This window comes from Phyllopteryx taeniolatus, chromosome 2, assembly GCF_024500385.1.
Source record: "Phyllopteryx taeniolatus isolate TA_2022b chromosome 2, UOR_Ptae_1.2, whole genome shotgun sequence".
In the NCBI taxonomy this organism is placed as follows: Eukaryota; Metazoa; Chordata; class Actinopteri; order Syngnathiformes; family Syngnathidae; genus Phyllopteryx; species Phyllopteryx taeniolatus.
Window position 1 is genome coordinate 15,959,399 of NC_084503.1, and position 18,597 is coordinate 15,977,995.

At 40.2% G+C, this 18,597-nt stretch overlaps 1 long non-coding RNA gene across 2 annotated transcripts in view; it reads left to right on the top strand.

Moving 5' to 3' along the window:
- Positions 1-1,061, top strand: part of LOC133472232 (uncharacterized) — a 54,223-nt gene extending 53,162 nt beyond the window's left edge. For both annotated transcript variants that reach the window (XR_009786658.1, XR_009786651.1), the window contains exon 4: positions 822-1,061. This is a non-coding gene — a long non-coding RNA (uncharacterized LOC133472232). The remainder of the gene's footprint in view (positions 1-821) is intronic.
- Positions 1,062-18,597: the final 17,536 nt, after the last annotated feature.

The following is an 18,597-nucleotide window of genomic DNA, read 5'->3' on the forward strand; positions in this document are numbered from 1 at the left end:
TTCTCATACATTGGCACCAGGGGGGCTCCGTATGTTTGCGTATAGGACACAACCGTTATATATTTATATTTGATTTGTTTCAGAATGAACTGTCCAATTCCTTCTTTTTCACTTTTGTTGCTAAATGGAGTTAAATAATCCAGCCAATCCATTTAGGCAAGGCCGCTGAGGCTCAGAGCACAAAGGTAAAAACAAATAAAAAATGCGCAATTGATTGAGAGACTATTAGGTCTGCCTCAACAGTCTCTGATTAGTTATATTGTTGCACTGTGCCCAGTTGTAAAATAGTTATTAAAATTACATTTGAGGCATTAGATGGGGCCAGAGAGGATTGATTTTTCAAAAGATAATTTTAATAAGATTCTACAGTCAGGTCATACAAACAATTTTAAAACATATGATAAAAAGCGTTGTTCTTAAACTGCAAATTCTATCTCTAATTCTGCTGCAAATGTTACTAAAACCTGTTGACCGTAAAATATAGTTACATTCCGATGTTAAATATTTTATCGTTCAACCCATGGAACTAACTAATTGTAATTGCACAAGAACTTCATCAAATAATAATAATAATAATAATGAAAAAAAATGAGAACGAATTATTTCCAAAAATGTTCAGAGCGTGATAAAATAAGAAACATACCTCTAACTCGATGATAGTGAATTTAGATTAATCTGTCTTCCTATACACCTATGGGTATTGGTCAATGGACTTTACAAAAAATCATCTTACCAGTTGGTTTCTTTGCCTTTCAACATGATAGTTCATCATTAATTATTTATATTTTATTATGAACTGTACATCTTTTCACGTTTCTCAGTGGCCCAATGGTTAAGATCATCGCCTGCCACCGTGGGGGACCTAGGTTCAAAACCCCGACTGGACCATCCGCCAACATCCCCCGGACTCACGGCTGTGGTGTCCCTGAGCAAGACACTGATACCCCGAAATGCTCCCCGGGCGCTTCAGCTGCCCCCTGCTCCAGTGTGTTCCACTAACATGTGTATGTGTTCACTGTGATGGGTTAAATGCAGAGAACAAATTTCGTGTGCATGCATGCATGTTCATGACAATAAAAGATGGTTCTTCTTCTTCTTCTTCTATTCTTCTTCTTATTCTGTGTCAGATATAAGGTATATTGCAGTATGACACTTCACCTCTTTGCTACCAACTCTTAAATAATTAGGTAGTCAATTTTGCAGCAGCACAGCCTTTAGGTTAGTTTTATAAATGTTTGAAACCTTTGCAAGCAGGAAGCATCCAGATGTCAGCTCAGATGTTGATGCTAAGGGACTTTGTAGTTTTCCAGTTCAGCTTCTACCACTGCTTCATTCCATTATTAAAAACTTCAGTTGGTAACACAGTGCACTTTATGGTTCCAGAGCAATACATACATTTTTTAAAACATTATCACACATTATGTTTCAGCTATATTTTTCGAAATCAAAATTTAGAATACATTTATATGCCAAAAACATAACAAAAAGTGAAAGGTGCTAGGGGAATTTAGATGATGTTGAGGTTTTCGCAGCTACATCAATGCTAATTTTCTGTGTTTTAACAGTTAGTTACTTTTATGATTTGATTTTAAAAATTTAACTTACATGTATGTCTGTCACCAATCCCCCTTACCGGCATTGAGAAAAACAAAAAAATATTTTCTTTGCAGTTTCTGTCATATCCCTACCTAGTTGAGCGAGTGACTAATAACGCAGCACATTTCACTGTCAGTAACACTAACAGCGTTGTTACATTTAAAATAGTAGCTAATTACATTACCTGTTACTGAAAACAATTACGGCATTGGTAATGCCCTTTTTTAACAGCATCTTCCTAACATGGACACATTTGAAATGTTTTCTTTTGGTTTGTGAGAATTATGTTTTATTTATGTTTTACATTCACATGGGAATAGGTTGTAAAGTATAATTTGCATTGAAGCAAGAAAATGCACATCTTCAAAGTACTATCAACAGAGGGGAACATGGATTTGTTGATTAACAATGAGGTAGTCCCAAGCAGTAAGAGTCAATACCATATGTTTAATACGACCAAAACCTTTGGGAAAGGTGTGTCTGATCGATTAAGTGTGAATTTTAGTGTGAATCATATTTTTAGTTTTCACAGTTGTGCGCCTCTCACAGTAAGCAGCACAAGCACATTCCCACCCCCATTCAAAAAACTCCTGCCCGCGTGCGTATTTTTGTATGAGCTTAAAACTGAGAATATTTCATTTTATGTTCAAAATCCACCTGTAGTGTCTGCTTGAATCATTATATAGGTGTCATAGACATGCCCACTGAGCGGCACGGCGGGCGACTGGTTTGAACATCTACCTCAGAGTTCTGAGGACCGGGGTTCCAATCCCGGCCCCGGCGTGTGGAGTTTGTATGTTCTCCCCGTGCCTGTGTGGGTTTTCCCCGGGTACTTCGGTTTCCTCCCACATCTCAAAAGACATGCATGGTAGTTTGATTGAAGACTCTAAATTGCCAGTAGGTGTGAATGTGAGTGCGAATGGTTGTTTGTTTATATGTGCTCTGCGATTGGCTGGCGACCAGTTCAGGGTGTACCCTGCCTCTCGCCTGCAGTTTGCTGGGATAGGCTCCAGCACGCCTGCGACCCTAGTGGGGATAAGCGGCACAGAAAATGGATGGATGGCTGGATAAATTATTTAAGTTATTGTTCTACATTACAATGCCAATGTTCAATATACCCTTCGAGTTAAGTGTTCTTAAAAAGGATGTGCTTGAATTATGATGAATTGGAATACTCCTGGCTCTACCTTTGTATCAAATGGGGTGTTGATAAAATCGCAGATAACATCTGCAATAATGTGATAAAGCCTATAACCAAGAAACTGAATTTTTATGTTTAAACATGCCCTGTGACATGACAAAGTCATGTTAAAATGGGGAATTGATTACTTATTTTTATAAAGATATAATGCCTTCATATCGAAGGGTTAAATATAGAAGGTTGTGTGAAATCTGGATAGGCGTAGCCTGGGAGAAGGAACAGAAAGGATTGACTGTCTATTCGCAAGCCTAAGTCATTTGTCTGGGGTTATTTCTGAAGGTTTAACATCTGTTGTTTGCCTTATAAGGAGTGGAATTTTCTGGCACCTTCCACCCTGCCCCCTACTCAGAGTACAAGACAGATAGCACTCCTTTGTTTAGGCAGACACATGGTTGCACCATTCGTGAAACTATCTGTCTCCAACGTGTTGTTACTTCTTGCCAATAAACAACAGACAATTGTCCATTTGGTTTCCTTGAATGTCATTGCCTTTTCCTCACATAAAATAATTCACAATCGGTTGGTATAAATACTATTGGCTAATATTTTTCCACATTAACACCTGTTGTGATGACTTTACAGATTATTTAATATGACAGAGACCCGATGACTATGAAGGATCCTGAACTTACCTCGAGATACAAGGCCAACACTAAGGGGGGGTTCGGTGCTCTGTTTGAGCACAGTGCTCCATATTTTATGCTGCTTATTTATTTTAATGTGTTGAAAAGAAAATCAATATTTTGAAGGAAACTCTGTAAATGTATGCCTATCCTGAAACTGACTTCAGTAGTCAGATGCTGCATCTTGCTGCAATATACATAAGTAGAAGTCATCACAGCATTCAATCAAACATTAAAGGGGACTCGACTCGAGTGCGCTGTAAACAAACCGCAGGATAAAGACCTCATGTCGAGACTCTAAAGTTTTAATATTTTATGCTGCAGCTCAGAACAATTTGGAACTTTTTAAATCGTTAAAATTTTTTGGTAAGCTACCTACAAATATGAAAAACCTATGTAATGTGAATCAGCCTGAACAGAAATTAAATGTTTATATAAAACTATATACTGTACATTCAGCCATATATCTTTCCCAACTTAAGTAAACATCAGGGGTTGTGGCTTTATGCACTGTTTTGTTGCCTCTAGCCAGTGTGTGTTGGGATGTGTGCTGTTGCGCTTGAGAGCATGTACTGCATATTGAGACTGATGGCTAATGCAAGATGAGAAGGTGACAAAATGCCATCCATAGGCAACTTTATTTGCCAGCTGTTTTCCTATGTGTTGTTGTCTGTTCTCAATGGCCTAAAGAGAGGCTATAAACAATACATAAACTAAAATAAAAAGAATGCTCAGCAAGCTCTGACCTTGGAAAGTTGTAGAATTCGGATTACAACTCATATTTTCTGGAAAAAAAGTAATTTACTATTGTAAACCACTGATACATCATGCACAGTTTTAACATTAACTAATATATAGAAAAATAAAAACAATGTACCTAAATAATAATTTACTTCAAATATATTGTACCTGAAGACTCTAAATTGCCCGTAGGTAGGAATATGAGTGCGAATGGTTGTTTGTTTCTATGTGCCCTGCAATTGGCTGGTGACCGATTCAGGGTGTACCCCACCTCCCACCCGAAGACAGCTGCGATAGGCCCCAGCAGCCCGCGACCCTAGTGAGGATAAGCAGTCCAGAAAATGGATGGATATATTGTACCTAAAATCATTTTGAAAACAAACATTTCTTATATACAACTGAACTGTACTAAACAAATGTACTGTGCTAAAAATTAAATACAATTAAACTGTAGTTTACAAATGTACTGTGCTGGACACAGTACAAGTTTAAACCACTGTAACATTATGCAAAGTTTGAACATTTAATTCACTGATTCTTTCATGTACCTCTAGAAGGAGCCAGTGTACCATCAGAATCAGAATCATCTTTATTTGCCAAGTATATCCAAAAACACACAAGGAATGTGTCTCCGGTAGTTGGTGCTGCTCTGGTACGACAACAGACAGTCAATTGACAGAGAATACTTTTGCGACATAAATACATTGAGAAAAACAGTCACTGAGCAATAAAAGGTTGCTAGTAATCTGTAATGCAGGTACAATTATTTATTTATTTATTTTGACAATTGTGCAAAATGATGAGAGTACTATAGCAAATAAAGCAGTTCACTAGAGCAATAGTCTGGTGCAGTGACCATTGTGCAAATGGCGCAGAGACTTCAAGAAATCTATGCAGTTGAACGTGACTAGTAGCATGATAATCTGGGACAATGTCAATTGTGCAAATGGTGCAGATACTTCTCAAGTACATGAGCGGCCAGTATTGGTCAGCAACAGTTATGCAAGTAGTGCAGGGTGGCGAGACTAATACAGTGAGAGCACGAGTAATGTATAATTGGCCCGACAGAGATGTGACAACAATCTCAAGACAAAAATTGGCAACATTTTACAATGGAATTGTAAATTAACTGTTTAAAAAGTTAATAACAAAAGGGAAGAAGCTGTTGCAATGTCTGCTTGTTTTAGTTTGCATTGTTCGATAGCGCCTACCTCAGGGAAGGAGCTGGAAGAGGTGGTGACCAGGATGTAACGGGTCCAAGAGGATTTTACATGCTCTTGTCTTAGTTCTGGCAGTGTGCAAGTCCTCAAGGGTGGGTAGGGGTTACCGACAATTTTTCGGGCAGTCAATCTTTTCACCAGACTATTGCTCTAGTGAACTGCTCTATTTGCTATAGTACTCTCATCATTTTGCACAATTGTCAAAATAAATAATTGTACCTGCATTACAGATTACTAGCAACCTTTTATTGCTCAGTGACTGTTTTTCTCAATGTATTTTTGTCTCAAAAGTATTCTCTGTCAATTGACTGTCTGTTGTCTCAAATGCCTCTTTGCTCTATATATTTATTCCTTACTACTGTTTGAACACCGTATGCAGTGTTTTTTCATTCTCAGCTCTTAAATAGTTTTTTTTTTGTATATGTATGCTTTGTGCCACATTCTCAAATTTAACTTCGGAATTGATAAAGGAAAAATTGTTAAAATGATTATTAGATGTTGTCGGTTTCTGTGTTTAGCAAGCTTTCCAAAGATTAAGAAAGTTAATGACGTTTTAGAGAAATCTCTTGTGACTCTAAGGTTCCATGCATTAGCTGAGATCTGTTAGACGGACGTCCTTTTATCGGGAAATAGGGACATGGTGTATGTAAATTGCAGATTGGGGGCATGAGCTGATTCATTACATACACTTGTTGGTGCAAAGAAAACTGACCAGTACGCACGTATCATGAACCTGATGTTGATTTTGCATATGTGCTCAACTTGTTTATCAGTTTATTTTTGAAAGGGGACAATGCAATTTCATAAAACACATGAAGTACACATGGTTAAAAAAGCCAGAATTAGCCAGAAGGCTAGTTTTCATCTGTAGTCCCCTGGCCATGATTTAAAAAAGCAGTAAAATACATATACAAGACAATATAATACAGGATACATAATCAAACTATACTATTAAGAGAGAATAAAACCATAATTTTTTTTGATCATAACAAAAAAACAACATAACATACTTGTCTTTTAGTGTTGGCAGCTATAGGTGTTAACTAGCCACATTTTCAGTTTCTTTGTGAAGGCCTTGTATGTTGTAAGCAGTTTAACCTCCTCAGGTACTGAGTTCCACTCACCAGTGCTCCTCACTGACCAGGCTGACTTACTGAAAGTGCTCCTGCGCAGAGGAATGAGACAGTCACCTCTGACAGAGCCTCGAGTGACACGCTCAGAGCTGTTTCTTTGGCTGATGAACTCAGCCAGAGGAGCTGGGGCCAAATCATGCAGTACTTGTACGCCGAGTGAGAGCATTTCTATCCATTTATTAGTGAATGAGGCCCAGTGAGTACATCCGGGTAACAATACATCCAAACCAGTGTAGTCTCAAGCCTTATTGTTTGATCACTTTATCAAAAGCTTTTAATTGTTGAAGGAAAACACATGGGTGGAGGGAGAAAATAAATACAGTATGAAGACTCATTAGAGCAGCAAAGGAGAGTTACAACAAAAATGAAATCAAACACCTGAAAAATGAAAATCCCAAGGAGTGGTGGGATTTCATAAATAAGAGTTCAGGAAAGAAGAAACACACAGATGGCAAAATACAGATTGATGGTGTGGAGGAGAACAAAGTGGCAGAGGCAGCCACTTGGCTGAGACTTGGTCCCATAACATCTGCTCTCCACCAACTGTACCTCCATCACTTACCTCCTCACAACCATTAGTTATTTCCCCATTACTGACATCGTATGGACAGTTTAAGCGCTGCAGCATTGGCCAAATGAGCAAACCCAGTGGCGTCGTTAGGATGTTAATGTTAATGTTCTGAAGCCCCCCAAATGAATGAGATAATAAATAAATAAAAATATATGTATATATTTTTTTTTAACCCCAAAAATCTTGAACATGCCAGGATAAACCACGAACAAGCCTTTTCTGGGTTGCCCCCCCCCCCCTATCCCCCCCCCCCCCCCCCCCCCCCCAAAAAAAAAGAAAAAGTTACAAAATTGGAGGAAAACTGAAAAAAATGTTAAAAGAAATTCATGGATAGGTGAATCTGCAGATGCTGAACTGTGAGAAGGGACGTGTATCAAAAATTGGTGAGAACCGGTTTCTAGGTTAACAATTCCATGGAATTGTTTTCTGAAATTTTTAATATTTCTCTTATCGATCCTATTTGGAATAATGACATCATTACACGTTATGCAGCATATGCAACCAGTGGACCAGCTGAGATTCACAGATTCCTAGGGCCTGCAGGTGGTATTAATAGGCTACATCAGTCTTTCTTCTTTTCGTTTTCGACAAAAACTGAGAAGTAAATGGTGATTTCTTCACAGTATTCAAATTGTTTTAATTCCTGATTTCGTGGGTTTTATGACATGCAAGCCCAAATTAGTTAAAAATAAACAAAGAAATACTTGAAATTGTTTAAATAATGGGCCCTGAATCTATAATCTATGAAAGTTTAACTTTTTGAATGGAATTATGGAAATAAATGAACTTTTCCATGATATAATTTTTTTTTTTTTTAGAAAGGGTCTGTATTACCTTTTTTGTATGTGTCACTACGGCCTTTGTGTCCGAATATTCACCTTTGAAGGTAAATCCCACCCGTGATCTAATGCTAATTTTAGCTAGCTCGCAATAGCGATAAATAAAACTGGTGATCGATGTGTCTTGTATTTAAATATACAATGTGTGTGATTCTTTTGGCTTTAGCTTAAAGCATATATGTCAAACTCAGGCCTGGGGGGCAAATTTGGCCCACGATGTAATTATATCTGGCCCGCAAGACCATATCAAATGTGTATTAGAGCTGGCCCGCCAGTATATAGCACATGCGCCACTAATATTACACATACCAGAATGCTTTGCTATTGTGTTAGGCCATCAGTCTAGACCGGCGAGCACCCCTTCCCTTTCTGTTAGCAACTATGCTACCAGTCTCCTCGGGAAAATTTACACTTACCCTTCCCAAAAATGGCCAAACAAAAGATGTAAAACAGTTAACTTCCAGGACAGGTGGGAGGCAGATTATCTGTTCACTAAAGTAAAAGACAGACCTGTTTGTCGTGTGCGGAGCAACATGGCTGTAACAAAGAATATAACATAATTTAATAGTTTTTTTTAATGCCCTTTATCAACTCCTGGGCAGTTTGAAGTTTGGCTTTTTATTGAAGGACATTCTTATTTTTTTGGGGTTGTTTTGTTGTTGGCCTTTGAAAAAAGATTTACACAAAAAGAAAGGTAGTTGGAGATAGATAAATAGAAGATAGAGAGAGAGAATAATTCATGTCAGACAAAGAATTCTCTTCGCAGAAAATACGTGACAAAGCATCCGGCTCACCATTTTCAGAACCCGGTCAGTAGGATAACACGAAATTAAATCTTGTGAAAAACAGAGCCCATCTAGCCTGCCTCATATTTAATCTTTTAGCAGACTTAAGATACTCAAGGTCCTTGTGATCTGTCCATACTAAAAACAGAGTCTGTGCCCCCTCTAGCCAGTGCCTCCACTCCACCAAAGCCACCTTGACCGCTAGCAGTTAACGGTCACCTATGTCATAATTTCTCTCGGATGGAGTCAGTTTTGTAGAGAGATAAGCACAAGGATGTAACTTACCATCCTTGAGACATTTCTGGGAGAGCACTGCTCCTGTTCCGGCATCAGACGCATCAACTTCTACCACAAACTGCTGTTTGGGATATGGCAAAGTGAGGATGGGAGCGGAGGTAAAGCTTGATTTTAATTTCTGTAAAGCTGACTGACAAACCGGGTTCCACACAAAGGGTCTGTGTGGCGAGGTAAGATCATGCAAAGGCGAGGCTATAGAACTGAAATTTCTAATGAATCTTTTGTAGAAATTTGCGAACCCTAAGAACCTTTGTACATCCTTGCGTGACGTGGGAGTGGGCCAATTAATCACGGCATCGACTTTGCAAGGGTCCATTTTGACTTCACCTTTAGCCAGCACGAAACCCAGAAAAGAAACGGACGCCTTGTGGAACTCACATTTCTCAGACTTGACATAAAGTTCATTCTGCAGTAACCGCTGCAACACAGAGCGGGCATGAATGATGCAGACTTGAATGTTTCCTCATCCGGGGAGAATATCAAAATATTGTCCAAATAGACAAAAACATACACATTAAACAACATCTTTGACAAGGTTTTGGAAATCAGCTGGAGTCCAAAAGGTATTACCAAATACTCATAATGCCACATTGGTGTGTTAAATGCTGTTTTCCATTCATCCCCTTCCCTCATCCTGACTAGATGATACGCATTTCTTAAGTCCAGTTTGGTGAAAACCTTGGCTCCCTCCAGGAACTCAAAGGTGGTGGAGATGAGAGGAAGAGGGTACCTGTTTTTCACAGTTATCTCATTGAGACCCCGGTAATCGATACAGGGTCGCAGGGTCTTGTCCTTCGTGTCCACAAAGAAAAATCCTGCTCCCGCAGGAGATGAAGATGGGCGAATGATCCCGGCTGCCAATTATTCTTCCACATACTCCTTCATAACCTTGTGTTCCGTCCCTGAAAGAGAGAACAACCTCCCCCGTGGAGGTGTGGTTCCAGGCAGCAAGTCAACTGCACAGTTATAAGGTCTGAGGGATGGAAGGGATTTGGCTCTGGACTTGGAAACGTCTTTAATGTCATAGTAACAGGTGGGCACTTGAGATAAGTTAGGATCCCCAGATGGGGTCTTTGGAAGTTCATTAGAAACATATCCCTGAACATTACATGGAGGCTTAAAACAGTTCTGGGGGCAATTGCTGCCCCATGACATAACATGCCCAGAGGACCAGTCAATATGGGGGTTATGTAATTTCAACCAAGGGTTCCATAAAATAAGGTCATAATTCATAGCGTCAAAAAGTTCCAAGTGAGAATCAGGAAATATCAATGTGAGTGTTTGGGTGCGGTGAGTGATCTTGCCCATAAAACTGCCGTCTGCAGCATAGGTGTTGTGGTGGCGCTTTACTTGAAAGATTCTAAGGTGCATACGTCTATCGAGGAGGGAGTTGAGTAAATTTGTGTCAGAACCAGAGTCAATCAATACAGTTGTATGAATCTCTTGATCTGGAGAGCATAGTGTCACTTTAGCAAGAACCCGGGTAGGGTCTTCCTTAATGAAATTTAGACTCACCGCTCTCATACCCTTGTTACCGGCACCGGCAACCTTGACGTGACAGTTGCACACGGAATGACCGCAGTAGAAGGCAATTTTCCCTTCCCTCAGCCGGCGTTGGCGTTCCTCAGGGGAGAGACGGAAACTGCCCAGTTGCATGGGTTAATCCGTGGCGAAGCTAGCCAGTGGATTGGGACCAGCAACATGGGATCTGCCTTGGTTTGGCTGGTCACCGAGCCTCGTCCTCCAGGTGCGCAGTGACACATCCCTCCGCCGATCTCCATCCAGCTCGCGATCCAAAAGCCTTTTGTCGATCTTTACGGCGAGAGCGATGAGAGTGTCCAAGTTGGTCGGCAGGTCTCGTGGGACCAAACGATCCTTGACGGCGGGGGATAGTCCTTGAAAAAATGCATCGAGTAGTGCCCTGCTGTTCCACTAACTCTCAGCTTTTAGAATGCGAAACTCAATCGCGTAATCTGACACCCTGTGCTTGCCTTGTTGTAAGGTGACAGGGAGCGAGCTGCCACACAATCTGGTGGGGAATACTGAAAAACTTGCTCCATTGTCTTTACGAAAGAAGCCCAAGAATGACACGCAGCGGAATTGCGGCTCCATTCAGCAGTAGCCCATGCCTCCGCATGACCAGTCAGGTGGGAAATGACAAAAGTGATCTTTGTCCACTGGGTGGGGAAGGCAGCTGCCTGCAGCTCAAAGTGGAGTTCGCACTGAGTGATGAATGGCTTAATATTCCCAGACTCTCCAGAGAACCTCTCCGCTCGAGAGAGCTGTGGGCAGACAGCAGCGGATGTGGCAGGTGGGGGCATGGTGACTGCTTCAGCCGGTTCCTTCTTCTGAACCATATTCATTAGAACTTCAAACTGTGAGGCCACCTGTCTCATCATAGCGTCCTGATGGTCTGACAGTCCCTTTAGATGAAGATGGAGGGCAGCAAGCTGCTCATCCCCGGGCGCTTCAGCTGTCCCCTGCTCCAGTGTGTTCCACTAACATGTGTATGTGTTCACTGTGATGGGTTAAATGCAGAGAACAAATTTCGTGTACATGCATGCATGTTCATGACAATAAAAGATGATTCTAATTCTAATTGTAATCCTGCTTCAATATGCATTGACCCTGCGCTTTAAGGGCTTTGCGCACCGGATCTGAGTCTGCTGGGTCCATGTTATGGCCAGTTCGTTCTGTCATGAACGGAACAGAGGACAGGACCCAAAATGCACGACTCCAATACAAATGGACAGTTTAAAAAAAGAGAGGTTTAATAAACAAGCAGAGGTCGGTACACGGGCAGGCAATCCGAAAAGGCAACAGTATCCAAAAAAGGTGAGGCAAAGAGGCAAGGTCAATAATCAGAACAGGGTCTAGTTTTACTATGAGTCGGTGACGTGGAAACAAGGAATGCTGGAACGTGACAACAAGGTACAAAGAACTGGCGACCAGAAAGAATGAGACAGGAGGTTAAATGAATGGGGTAATTATGTTAAATGAGGCACAGGTGGGGAAGATGCTCTCAGGAGCAGGTGTGTACGAGACAGGGGGAAGACAACAACCTTAACACATACTCATGACAGTAGGTGTGAATGTGAGTGTGAATGGTTGTTAGTTTCTATGTGCCCTGCAATTGGCTTGCGACCAGTTCAGGGTGTACCCCGCCTCTTGCCCGAAGATAGCTGAGATAGGCTCCAGCACGCCCGCAACCCTAGTGAGGATAAGAGGATGTGGCGAAGTGAATCCACGTTCGCCACACTGATCCAATCACAATTGCCTGCGTCAAAACTCAAAAGCCCTTCATGATAAAACTTAAAGTGAGTGGGCTCATTCTGCCATGTGTGAACAGTGTTAATGGTTAAGTTTTCCCCCCGCTTTGTAAAATGCTTCAGTCTGGTCTCCAGCTGCTGCTGGCTATAAGCAATCAGGGTCACGGGCTTTCCCAGCTGCAGGGAGCGGCACATCCAGAAAGTCAAGACCCGTTGCCGCCAAATTGAGGCATGCATATTTATTACCACGACGTACGTTGATGTGTCTTGATTTGTCGCCTTGGATGAGAGGATGCCCCTTGGTTGGGCAACAGGTGGGGCCTTAGCCCGTTCAGCACGCTGGACAGTTCTCTCTAGCAGATTGTAGGCAGGTGATGGACTTGGTTGAGCAAAATTTTTAAAATCTTCAGGAAGGAAAAATAGACTAAGACTTAAATGGCCAGATGAAAAAAAAAATATATATAAAAGCTTGAGCTTTTAATGGTGTCTGAAGTTTCCTGGTTTAATCAGGTTCAGGAGATAGCCATGACACACAGCCACTGGCTTTTTTAACTCAGGTCTTGCTGGAGGCTAGCAGTTGACTGTCATCAAGCTTATAGCAAATTAGGCCTTCACAGCACATGTAAGCAACTTAACTTCCCTGTGACGAGGACTGGCCAATTGTGGCTAAAGGGTTAGCAACACAAACACCCATGATTTTGTGGCTAACTACCACATAATGTGGCTCGGAGATTTTTATACTGTTTAGCGACATTGGCTAAGAGGTTTCATGACCCAGTGCCAACCCTGGGTTAGCAACAAAAGTTAACCAAAGGAATTGGACAGCTCTCGGGACAAAACAAGGGTAAACGCATGTACAATGCACGCCTCGTGCACGTTCACATTAGTAAGGTGTGTAGCTTTAGTCAGAGATGCAAGGGGAGGAGTGAAGTGAGGCTACATTCAAATCTAGCAAGCAGTTAAAAAACTGCAAACTCTCCTTTTAAGTACACCCAAACACAAATGTTGTAGGTAACAAGTATTTCTCCTTTTGCATGTATGTGTGGATAGCAATACTTTTTTCATGCTAATTTCTGAAGAATGTGTGAATAAATATGTTTACACATACGTCTACTGTTTTCCCAGTTTATTTATTTACTCTTATTTGAAATGCAGCCCTACTTTTATTTCATAAATTAGAGAACATTATACATATCGGCAGTCATACTACAGTATGTTCAGTGACAATAAAAATAGTGAAAAGGTTTTTGAATTGTACTGAATCAATTTGATATGAATGAGGCACTGATTACGTGCAGATATGGAACTACTAGGCTACTGAAATATATATGACACCAAATATTTAGACATTATGATCTTCCATACCTTTGCTAAAAGAAATTTCACGAACAGGACCTCTTTGAACTAAACTTAAGTTGAATATTCCTGTTTTTAACAGTTGTGCATAACAGTTTGTAGCACTGCATTCTGAGATAAGATACTGTTATCATCATGGTGGTTTTGTTCCATAAAATCCAAATTATTATAATGTATAATGTTACATGTTGTTATGAATAAATATTTATGACACAATTAATTATATGAATTTCTATAATGTCATTGAAAGCGCAAGTATTACTTTCAGACAATAATTTAGGTCACTAATTTTAACTTTAGGTCATTTTGTAAAATTGCAATAAATATAACCTGCAATCCTCTGGTGTTTTATTACAGTTTAATCTTTGTTCATAATGTGGAGATGTATATACATTTATAATTACAGCTTAAATAGGAATTAGAGCCAAAAGGGTGGTTGAATAAACAATGTAATAAATGACGCAGTGGATGGTTTTAATTTCACAATTAAATTGGAATTATCTGGGGATCAAGTGAAGGAAGCTCAAGTTGCGCTCAACAGCTTGCTTCATACATCATAACTTTACTCTTAATGGTTAAAATAATAGCCATGCAAGCCCCATGACAATACTTATAACACTTTTGTTAGACAGACTGGCATATTATGAAAAACCTAATTATCATCTACCTAAATAATTACGGCCCTGGGGCTAAAAACCTACCTGATGGTATGTTAGCACTGAAATAAGGTCACACAAGTGAAAATACCACAATTTCCAAATACTATATTGACTGCTGGTACATTGGTACATCAATGATTAGGGTATGTTATCTGTTTAGTTAGTCTATGGGTCATTTTCATACAATTTGACCAATAACAACTTTAAATGAACGAAAGATCTAAGTGATAATTTTTTTAATTTTAGGCATTCATAGTAAAGGGCATCCTTATTGACAGAGCACATGGTGGGGGCCAATTGAAATACACTTCTTTTTTATAAGAGTAAAGACATAAAGTAGTTATGACATGTTCACAAATTCATAGATATCCAAGGCTCGAATTAAGCCGTCTCGCATCGCAGTTTGCGAGTCAAAATATGCATGTTGCACCTAAAAAACATTAAAAAGCAAAACTCAGAATCAGTTTTACCACAGAGACGGAAGCATGTAGTGACGTTTGTGACGGAACGCACTTACGTCACCGATGCGTGGGAAGTAGGACTTGGAAGTGAAGCTATTCGGTTGAGGAGCGGGAAACCAGCGGTTCCAAGATGCTACGTGACACCGAATTGAAAAGAGAAAAAAGGCGAAAGTGGGGGAGCATTTCATAGTGAAATGCAAAGCGAGTACCCGTTCGTTGTAACACAGACATTTCTCTCCACAATGCCAACAAAGATTCCGCGTCGTGGAACCCGAGAGATTAACGTTAGTCCACCTTACTAACATAACGTTAGCCATATGAAGGGTATCTGTTTATTATGAGTACCGTCGAATGTGAGGGTTATTTATTACAAAGGTGACAAGTACAGTATAACGTAACCATATCAGTACAGACAGGCAGGGGTGGTTTCTAATATGGGCGGTATGGGCATACTTCTCTGGAGGGTGATACTACCCCCCATCCTCCACCCTCAAATCACCTGACTTGAATCCAATCGAAAATCTATGGAAAGAACTGAAACTCAAGGTCCATAAAAGAAGCCCAAGGAACCTTCAAGATTCGAAGACTGCTTGTGTGGAGGAATGGGCCAAAATCACTCCAGAGCAATGCATGCGACTAGTTTCTCCATATATGAGGTGTCTTGAAGCTGTCATTGCAAACAAAGGCTTTTGTACAAAGTATTAAATAAATAACAGTTGGCATGTTCAATACTTTTTCCTTGTGTCATTTCACACAACTTAATTTATGATCTTCTTTGTTCTACTTTCTTTGTATGTATGGATTACTTGGGTTGTTCCCAACATCTGGTGAAACTTTCAGGTGAATAGCACCTTTGGAAGTATATTTAGTGAGAAAAATGGTGACGTGTTAAATACTTATTTCAGCCGCGGTATATAATATATAACATCTCTGCTGTTGTGTGAAAGCAAAATAGCTGCCTCATTGTTGGATCTATCTCGCCCAACACCTATAAAAAATAGACACAAAGGAATGAAGACGCTGGTTTCTTTTTGCTCATGAGGAGAACATGTGGGAGATTGTTCAATTTCATTCTCCTATCACGCTCTAAACAATCTCCCCCGTTGCTCCTGTATTTATTTGAAATAGGGAGGTATCTAAGTTACAAGACATAACATACTAAGTTACAAGACATAACACACTAAGGGGAGGGTTTCAAGGTGAAGACATGAGACCAACACCCGGCCACGTGTCCTTGGTCAAGGCGCCCCTCTCTGACGATTCCCGCTGAGTCATCTTCCCGAAGGCGAGACATCTTCCTTTCCCCCACGGTCAGCAAGCCACAATACCAATGAAAGCCATCAATTAAATGATAACTTGTACAATTTATTTAACATTTCCCTCCTGTTTATCATGTATTTGCACAAATTCTCATATCATCTTACAGTCACTTCATTTCGATTTTTAACTGTAGAATATTTTTTATGAAACAAATACATTTCTACTCAGAGTAAACTTGTCGTACATGAATGTTGTAGTTTAAACATTGTAATCACCTGGATCAGGAAATAAATCAGGTAAAGCAACAACATCATCATCATCGTCATCATCGTCATTATCAACAACCAGTAAAGGATACATTTGCTCCATACGGTTCTCCATGGGGGTAATTGCTGTGGTGATTAATCTACTGATTAAAGCCCGAATGCATGGGATACAACAACATCCACACAATGTCAGAAAGGCTGCAAAAACAGCAATTGATATCAATATTGATGAAATTAGGGTTTTGTATTTACCAAAAACGTCCATCCAGCTGTCCCACAAGGAGGTGTCTACACCAGAGTGTTCCTTCATCTTGTGATTGAGGGTCCGTAGACCATCGATGGCTGTGGTCAAGCTGCCATCTGAAGCAGTATTGTTTGGAATGTATGTACAACATTGTTCTCCAAACATACCACAAACACCTCCTCTCTTGTGAGGAGCATGTCGACAGCTATGCGGTTTTGAAACGTCATTAAAGAGGTAGCCTTGAGCTGCTCATGCACAGCTTCCAACCCACTCTGAGTCCAATTTCCTAATCTCTGTACATTGAAGTGAATATAGTTTATCCCATCAACATTTTTATTAATTGTACACCACCATCATATGAGGGACTCAAATCCTCCTGCAACTTGGTCAGCTAATTTGTATTGACTAGGAACCCCACGAGGAACACCTATGCGTCGATGTATGTTGGATTATTTTGCCCCTCCCAGGATAAATTTCTTTTTTGTCTATGTTCTAGATTTAACAACAACATTGGTGCTTTTTCCATTAAATCTTGAACAGGCATAGGGTATACTGACACATGCAATATCAAAGTGATAATAGCGCAGAATCCAGATACATCTTTAGGTAATCTACCAAACAGTCTATCATCTCCACACCACCACCAGATGTCGCTCTGTGATACTGGCATAAACTTTGGTCCTACTTTTAAGGTTATTTTACACTGTGTGTCGTTCAGTGGTCCTAATTTCTTGCCTTTACTAATCATATTTATACAAGTAAAATTACTCGGTGCTACTAAAGTAGAAAACATTGGTTTGTGTTTGTCTGCTTTTGTTACGGGATATATAGGATCCCATGATTTACACCGCCCAGTTGGTATCATTCAGGGTTGGAAATCCCATATACCACATAAACAAAACCAACACCATAGTAGCCAAAGTTGCTACGTAACAACCTATTGAATCTCGTAACCAACGCGGGTGTGCCATTCTGCTGAGTTCTCACTAAACGGGTTGGTGTCTTTTTTCTTCACTGACCAGCGAGCGTTTTCAGAATCTACACATCTGCTCCCGCTCCGTTATCAGACTTTTGCTCACCTTCCCTATTAGAGTACTCAGCTGAAATGACTCTTTTACAGTGTGTTAAATGAACCCACGTGTTTCTTTCTGCTATTTTTTAGGGCTGTAAAGTGTCGATGTATCTATGCCACCATCCCTCCGGTTGAGACGTGGCACACCATGGCTCAATATAGCAGCCCATTTGAATAGGTTTTTGGGAAGTATTTGTTTCCCTTCTATGCTAATGTAAATTTGATTTTGTAGTTTTGCACCTTGTTTTTCCCAATAATTGCGTTCTTGTTGTGGAATACGCATATTGGCTATCAGTATAGATTGTAACATCTTTATTTATCATTAGTTTGCAATACCTCGGTTAATGCTACTAATTCAGCAGCTTGTTCAGCCAATTCCTGATAATCATGCTGCGTGCCTTCATCAGGTAAGGGTATTAGTGTGGCTGGATTTAAGGTTGTGCATCGCTCAACAGTCAAATGTGGTTGTGACAGCAAGATGGCCATGCAAGATAAATGTCTTGCAGGTGATAAAAACGCCATATTCGTTTGCAATAGGAGAGCAGACACTGTATGTGGGACCTTAAGAGTGAATGGATGAAAGAACACAATTGTGGAACTGCTCTCCACTGCCATCGAGGCTGCCATAACTGCTCTGACACAATGCGGTAATGCACACGTCACGCTGTCCAATTTAGTCGAAAAATAAGCTATTGGTCTTAGCTTATCACCGTATTGTTGTGTAAATACGGAGGTCATGTAATAGCTTTTACAATCTACCATTTGAATGAATGGTTTATCATAATTTGGAAGGTCCAGTGCCAAACTGGACACCAAATGTTGTTTAATGTCACAGAAGGCCTTTTCTGTCTCTGTATTCCATTGAACAGGTGATGTCATTTTAAGGTTGTCTTCATACATTAATTTTGACAATGGTGCAACAATTTCTGCATAGTCTGGAATCCATGCTCTACAATAATTTGTCAGACCTAAAAATGACATCATCTGTTTCTTCGTCTGTGGTT